Below are 8,583 nucleotides of genomic sequence, written 5' to 3' on the forward strand. Positions count from 1 at the left end.
TAAATTTTTTTTTAAGATTTTATTTATTTATTTGACAGAGAGAGCGAGAAAGAGAGACAGTGAGAGAGGGAACACAAACAGGGGGAGTGGGAGAGAGAATAGCAGGCTTCCTGTGAAGCAGGGAGCCTGATGTGGGGCTCAATCCCAGGACACTGGGATCATGACCTGACCCAAAGGCAGACGCTTAACAACTGAGCCACCCAGGTACCCCCATAAGTTCTAATTCTTGTCAATCACATTTATGGAAATAAGAACCTATTTCCTATCTTTCTTGATTTATTTAAGTCAAATTTTCTTGGAATTTATGTCTTGACTATGAATTTACTGAGATTTTGACTCTAGGCTACTGACATTCCAACCCTCTTCTCAGGCACATTACTCTCCTTCACAGTAATTGATCTTCTGGCTATATTTGCCTTTACTATCATGGTGAGCAGCAGTGCAGGATGGTTCAACATTAAAGACAGGTTATGCTAGGGAAAAAACAGCCTAGAGGATCTAGGATCCAGGTATTTCCCAGCCAAGTAGAGACTAATTAAGTTCATAATTCTGGCCACACAAAAAGTTGAGGTGGAAAACTGTCACTTTGAGTAGCATAGAAGAATCAAGAAGGATACGCTATCCAGAACACTGAAACTATCTCCTATTTAATTCTGCTTCCTTTTATTGTATCCTTTAGTCCTTCCTTTATAATGCTACTGGGACTCCCAAATCATGCTATCTTCTCAAGCCTTCATGCCAATGTGCAGATATTCATCTGCCATTAAACCATAGGTCTTGATGATTAAGCCTAAGTTTACTGTCTCATTAATGTCATCCTTGAATATATTAAAGGATGTCTACTATTCATTCTTTATCCTCTTTCATAGTATTTATCAAATGGCAGACAATCATATGTTCCCTTATTCTCATTTTCTATGAGACTTTGAGCTCTGACTTATTAATAGCAGAGGCTGCTAAAAACTCTAAATTGTTATCTATTAGGTATGTGTTTTAAATGAATGAATAAATAAATAGCAGTAGACAAACAAAATAAAATTTGGGAGGTGAGAGATTTGAAAAACGGGCATTGGTAGGTAAAACTGAAATAGAATCTCAGACTCAGAGAATTATTGATTTTTTAAAAATTTTTAAATTAAGTTTTAAACTTAATTCTAGCATATTAACCTACATTGTTATATTTGTTTCAGGTGTACAATAGAGTGATTCAAAAATTCTATACATCATTACTCCAGGGTCTTCATGATAATTGTACTCTTAATCCCGTTCACCTATTTCACCCACCCCTTCACCTATTTCACTACTCACCTTCAGAAAGTTATTTGGTTTTTTACAAAACTATTCTGGCAATTCTGAATATTTTAGTTTTAATTTTTTTTTAATTTTTAAGACAGAGCATGCACAGGAGCAGACAGCAGAAAGGGCAGAGGGAAAGGGAGAAAGAAAGAATCTTAAGCAGGTGCCATGCCCAGTGGCACAGACCTCAACACAGAGCTTGGTCTCATAACCCTGAGATCATGACTTGAGTTGAAATCAAGAGTTTGATGCTTAACCAGATGAGTCACCGGGGCACCCCTCTGGCAATTCTGAATTAATGAAATAACCTACATGTATTAAATAACAAAATCTCCAAATCATAACTTTACATTTTAATTGAAGTGGATTATCTTAAAATGTAACAAAAATGCATGTCAGTTTTCTCTTTTAAATCTATGTAACAATCTTTATTACACAGGAATCTGCTCACATAGTAGTACAGGACATCTTTATGTATTGTAATGACTACTTTTTAACTTTATTCAATATTTGTGTCCATAGTTGCACATGAAACTATTTAGAATTTACTTTAAAAAAACAAAACCCCAAACCATGTATAAATTATTCTAATATTGTAAATCCTATGGCCGGCTTGCTTTTAATATCTCTGGCATATATTTTAAGGTGTAATATGGATTGAATTGTGTCCCTCAAAATATATATGTTACCGCCCTAACCCTAATATGACTGTATTTGAATACTGACCCTAAAACAAGATAATTACCTTTACATGAAAATATAAATGTGGGACTTCCTTGTAGTTGAAAATACATGTAAAACTTGACTCCCTAAAACTTAACTAATAATAGACTACTGTTGACTACAATCCTTAGAGAAAACATAATCAATTAACACACATTTTGGGTCACCTGGGTGGCTCAGTTGGTGGAGTGGCTGCCTTCTGGCTCAGGTCATGATCCCAGAGTCCTGGGATCAAGTCCTACATCAGGCTTCTTGCTCAGCAGGGAGGCTGCTTCTCCCTCTACCTCTGCCTCCCTGCTTATACTCACTCTCTCAAATAAGTAAATAAAATCTTCAAAAAAAATTAACAAACTTTTATGTTATATGTGTTATATACTATATTCTTAAAGTAAGCTAGAGAAAAGAAAATAGGAAGAAAATTATAAGGAACAGAAAATACATTTACAGTATGTATTGTATTTATCAAAAAATTCACATATAAGTAGATCATGTATGTCAAGACCATATTGATCAAAGGTCAGTTGTATTCCTCAGAAATATGTCAGGCTTAGTATAGCATGATAAAATATTTTATTACTTAAGTAGCTAAACAATGCTAATTTTATGATCTAATTCTATTAAAATATGTATGTAAACTTAAATAACTAAAACAATAGGCTGACAGTTATTTTTAAAAATTACTATGTCTTAAATGTTTAATCTTGCATTACTCCATAATAACAATGTATTTACTGACAATATAAAATTAGCAACTAATTGTCAAAGATTCATTGTAACCATTTATAGTCTGGTGAATATTTATCTCTTTCTTTTGTACAGGTAAAACAGTGTATGTGTTCTCATAAAAAATCATTTAATTTTAAAAGCCTTTAGACATCCATTTATAGAAAGAATAAATCCATCATGTTAGAAGCTCTGCATTTCATTAAAAACTTGACATAATGTGACAAAATAAAAGTCAAAAACTAAATACTAACCATATTTAGTACAAATAAGTAAATTATTCTATTTTTATTTTGTTTTATTTTATTTGTCTTCACTTTTCCTTGTTCCATGGCTTAAATTTAACTGTTTGTCTTTGGGACATTTGACACCATGGTGGAAATTACCATCTTTAATGCACTTCATTGGAATGAATACACATATTTTTCACAAGGCAGAGAAACTCATAGGATTATTTAATGAAAGATATGATTTATGACATGACCACATTTCCCCCTCAGTTCTAAATAGGTAATGTATTATCACTATTAATTTCTAAATTACTTATGTAGTCAAACATTTTGGCATATGAGATACCAACTTGCTAATGCATTTCCAGGTCTTCTAAATTGTACGTATTAACAAAAAGGAAACATTTACAAGAAATCACCAAGTTTCTTATCAGGTAAGTAACAAAAAACAAAAGAACTGTGAAATCTGGAAACAGATGAATGGAATATTAGCCTTCCTTCCTCATATATTGAAAGAGAAAACGGACATGCATTTTTTGTTACATTTTAAGATAATCCACTTCAATTAAAATGTTAAGTTATGATTTGGAGATTTTGTTATTTAATACATGTAGGTTATTTCATTAATTCAGAATTGCCAGAGGGGTGCCTCATATTTTTAAAACACTTGCTAATTTTAATCCAGAAAATTAATATGAATAAAGATTCCATTGAGATCTCTGTAGAGAGAACTGAAAGGGGCTCCCTTCCATGCTTAAGAATATTCCCGAGATGTTCACTGAAGAAAGCCATCGAATCCAGTAGCAAAACCAGGAGGCTTTGGAATAGTTGGTAATAAGGGTTCTCTAATCTCTAAATCCAAAAGGCTTGTACAATAGTGTTGAATGTTTGGCCCCAGTCTTCCCTGTCTTAATGTTGCAATTGTGCAGGTAAAGAAGTGTGAAATATTCTTAGGAAATGAAACATTTTTACTGATGCACAGAAGACTTTAGCCTCAACTCTATCTTCCTTCCCCCTTTTATTAAGTCCAAACTGACTCTGAGCAAGTTTTACTGTTTATGTATCCTTACCACAGTTAACACAATCTTAATTTTCTCATACTTTTAATAAATTGAATACAGGACAATTCTCAGAGCAACACTCAACTTTGACTTTCTCTAATCTATCCCATTAATACTTTAGGCAACTGGTTTCCTGTAACACTCATCTTGACCTTTTCCATATTACAATGTTTTAAATAAAGTTTGAATTAATAGTTTTGGTTGACTTTTCTCCTGCTGCACAAAAGAAGCCTTTATAGGAGCCCAAAGCACCCCCCCCTTTTTCCCACACCACGACCCATCATAGGAGGAAAAATCATTTCCTCCTCTCACTGTCTGCAATAAACCCAGTCTTAAGAATGTCCAAGCACGATGTGTTGACTCCATTAAGCTAAAAGAGATCAATAATGGCTAGAGAGATCAAATGAATTTTGAAATGCAAAATCAGTGAAACAGAATTGTTGGATAAAAAAGATTAAGTGCATATATGTATCATTTATGAAGATGTATATGAAGGAAAAAGTATGTCCTGAAAGTTAAGAACATATGTTCAAACTAAAAACAACAAAAAATCAGTAATTTAACCAAAAAGAAACATATACACTTTTAATTATATGAAATAGGAAATTTTAAAATGATCTCAAAAAAGAAGAGAAAAAAAGAAAAAAAGGGAATTATGAGAAAAGGGGTAGTGATGTGGCCAATAAATCCAAGGGCACTCACTTGTGAAAACTGTTTAAAAAAAAAAAAAGATATATATAGAGAGACATTAAGAAATGAGGAAGAAAATTAGGAACTGCTGGAAAGAAATATCCCTGAGTAGAAGGCAGATCTATGCCTGAAGAATTAAGGTGTTTATATAGTAATAAGCTATATTTTTAAGAAGGAATACTTATTTAAGAATAGTCTGCTTAAAATTTGTTATTCTTAAGAGGAAAAAAAAACCTCATAAGACTTATGGCAGAAGAAAACTTGTACAACGAGAAAAAAAAAAGATATCATTGTATTTCTCATCTTCAATTTTGAAAGCTAGATGAAAATATAGGAGAATCTACACACTACTGAGAAAAAATGACTGCAATCCTAGAATCCTACATCTAGCCAAGCTATCATTCTTCTATCAGGGTGAATGGAAGATAAATGAGATCATCACAGAGACAGAGAATATCTGATCCAAGCAACTCATCTGAGGAAAATATTTGAGAAAATACCCTTATAAATAAACTACAGCAAATGCATTAAGGTAGAAGATGAAAAAGAATGATCAAGATTTCACTTAGTCCCAAATGGAGAGCAGACACTTCTTAGTTCTCCACAACACAGTACACACTGGGTTAAAAGTATTTTCAAGACTCAAAGGAATAGATGGAAAGAATAATGTAGTAAGTAACAGATAATTACTATTTCTTTAGGGGTTCTTTAAAGACCAGTTCATTTCTCCAGTCATGGCTTGACTCCATATAACTAAGGAAAGTTTAGCCAACTAATCTGAATACCCTAGATTTTCTATGCTGGGGAATTAGTCCAAACTACCCCAACACTAAACCTATCCTTTGATACCCTATTTTTGCCTTAGTCTTGACCACTTACTTACATGAATGGTTGAGTGTTGACACTGATTTTTTTTTTTTCTGAAGAAAACACCATCACTCAGAGGATCTAGCCATATTACCTCAACCAAATAATCACACAATAATCTGATACTTATGTTTACTCCAAAACGTCAGTTATTTGGGTTTAAATACCACACTAAGTCTAGCATTGGATTCTCCAGATTCAGTCCATTTTCTCTTCAGTTTCTTCTCGTCAAAGGTCTAAAAGAATCTAAAATCCCTTTTGTGCTCGAATGGCATAAGTGGTTGGTGTTCCAGCATCCCATTATGAGAGAAAATCCTTAGGGAAGTCTTATGCTCTGCAAGGGGGTGCTAAGCTACAGGGCTCCCATTGAGAGATGCCCTGTCCCAAATACATACTGGAGCACACAGTACCTTATATATTTTGTGAGACAATCCTTCCTTAGATAGACATTAAAATACACCAGGAAATAATGGGCAGTCAACCTCTCATGTTCTGAATCAGGAGGAAACACAAGCAGAGTGAAGACTATGAGGGGCCTTTCCTTGCTGAGCTACGGTTAGCCAAAAGTTGGGAAAAACAATACTGTTAGAACTAGTAAAACTCCTCAGATAATTAGGGAATTCAGTTTTCTCAAAGAAAAATACATTTAAATTCAGTCTGCTTCTTGCCTTAAGAGTTCATTTTTAAAATTTCTTTTTGATGCATAGTAACATTAATCTCCTATAGAGAAAAAAATGCTTGTAGCATAATTTGAATACCAAACTATTAGTATCAGTAGGAACATGTCTTTCTGTCTTCCATATTCTTTTTTTTCCTTGGGCATCACAAATATAAACCATCTGGTATGCCAGATGCTTGCTTTTCTCTTTATACATGCAGGAAGTGTAGGTGGAAGGCCTCCAAAATCCCAGACACTATTATCCATTTTGCTTATCATCATCATCATTATCAACTTCCCAGCATTTTAATAAATGATGCTGTTTCTCTGGTTTGAAGTCAGTAAGATTTGTAGAGATTATTTACTTTTTTTCCACCTACAAGATGTCAGTGAAATTTTAGTTGGCCGGAAATCTGGAATATTGTTTATAATTTCTCTGTGGTTTATAAGCTCCAATTATATAGAGTATGTTCCATTTTAAGTAAAGTGTTGGCTTAAGTTTTATTGTAGTATTTATCAACCTGTCTCTGCACTAGGATTTACTTTTTATAAACCCAAACCAATTTGAGCCCAATTATATGTACTTTCAAATACCTGCCAGGTGTTATCCAAAGTAGACTGGGTATTTCCTAACTCAGTTCATTATATCCAGATCTTTCGAACAAAGAACAAGTAGTGTGCGTATGTCTGCACACACACATGTGTGTGCAATTGTGCAAGTACACACATGTCCTTACATGTGTGTACATGTATATGCATACATGCTAGAGGAAACCACTTTTACATGTGGTGAGCATATCATAATTAAATAAGAAAAACTAGCAAAGCAATAACTGAAGGAGATAGGAGGAACGTGTAATACTTAGTGTGTCAGGACAGTCCTGGCATTAAGAATTAAAATAACCTCAGGCTAGACAACTCATTTGCAGTAGAATAATTTGTTGCAAGAACTATTTAGCAAAATATCTAGAAAGAAGCATTTTAGTAATGCAGTAGCTTTTTTTGTACAACGGTTAATTTAGGAACCCTCCTGTGTAATCATAAAGGCACATAAATACACAACAGCACAGTAGTGAGTACTCACAGATTTTCGGATGGAATTAAAATTTCAGGGCAGTATGTTTACATCTAATATGAGAAACATGATTATCTATACCTTTGTCATAGAATTTGTGAAGACTAAATGAAATATTACACGTAAAAATACTACCTTCCACCATAAGCATGTCGACAAGTGCTTGTTGAATTAGAAATACATCTCTTGAAGCTCTTCTTTCAAAGATGTGCAAAATACATAAGCTTAAAAATTGAAAAGTCAAAAAAATTTATCATTAGAAACATGATTACTTAAGTTTATAACTAAGACATAAAATCTGCCCTTTAAGGACCAAACTCTAAAGGTTATAGATGTAAATAGAGAATAATCAAAACATTATCACTAAGATTAGGAACAAGCAAAATAAAATGAATCCGGAAGTAAATAGTAGAAGGATGGAAACTAAGAAAAAGGGAATTTTAGCCAGAATAAAGGAAATTGGGACACCTGGGTGGCTCAGTTGATTAAGCATCTGCCTTCAGCTCAGATCATGATCTGGGATCCAATCCCGCATTGGGCTCCTTGCTCAGTGGGGAATGTGCTTCTCCCTCTGCCTGCCGCTCCCCCTGCTTGTGCTCTCTCTCTCTCTCTCTCTCTCTCTCTCTCCCCCACACACACACCCTGACAAATTAATTAATTAATTAATTAATTAAAAGAATGAAGAAAATCTCTGGTTTCATTTGTCTGCACTGGCTGCGAAACAGGTTGCTTCTAGGTGGTGGAGAAAGAGTAGTGGAAGAGTATCATGCCTCGCATGCTTAAAGTTACTACAAATAAGCAAAACTTATTAAAAAATGTGTGTTCTCTATAATCAAACTTTTAGAAAAAATCAATTATTGTGCGTTCCTTCCAAGTACAATTGTTGGTCCCACATGCAGAGTGGAGTTGCCGGAATTTGGCAAATGGTGTCATGAGCACATTAGCTGGAAGAAAGGCTTCTTAACCCAATCACACATGCTATTTATAAATACATAACTACAGTAATTTACTAAATATATTCATATGCAAATATATGCATAATTAAATGTTAGTAAATATCTTTCATTTTGCAATGTGTGCTTATTATTTAATATTATATGTATTAGACAATTCTGCATTAGAAAGACCTTCTAAAATAGCCAAAGAGACATATCTGAACTATGCACTCCAAACCAAGTGTTCCTATTTTTGCTATTACTCTGGTCCCTTAAAGCTCTTAAATGTATACTTTTTATGTGACTGTGGTTTTGTCTGTTTATG

Source organism: Mustela erminea, chromosome 4 (genome assembly GCF_009829155.1).
Source record: "Mustela erminea isolate mMusErm1 chromosome 4, mMusErm1.Pri, whole genome shotgun sequence".
Taxonomy (NCBI): Eukaryota; Metazoa; Chordata; class Mammalia; order Carnivora; family Mustelidae; genus Mustela; species Mustela erminea.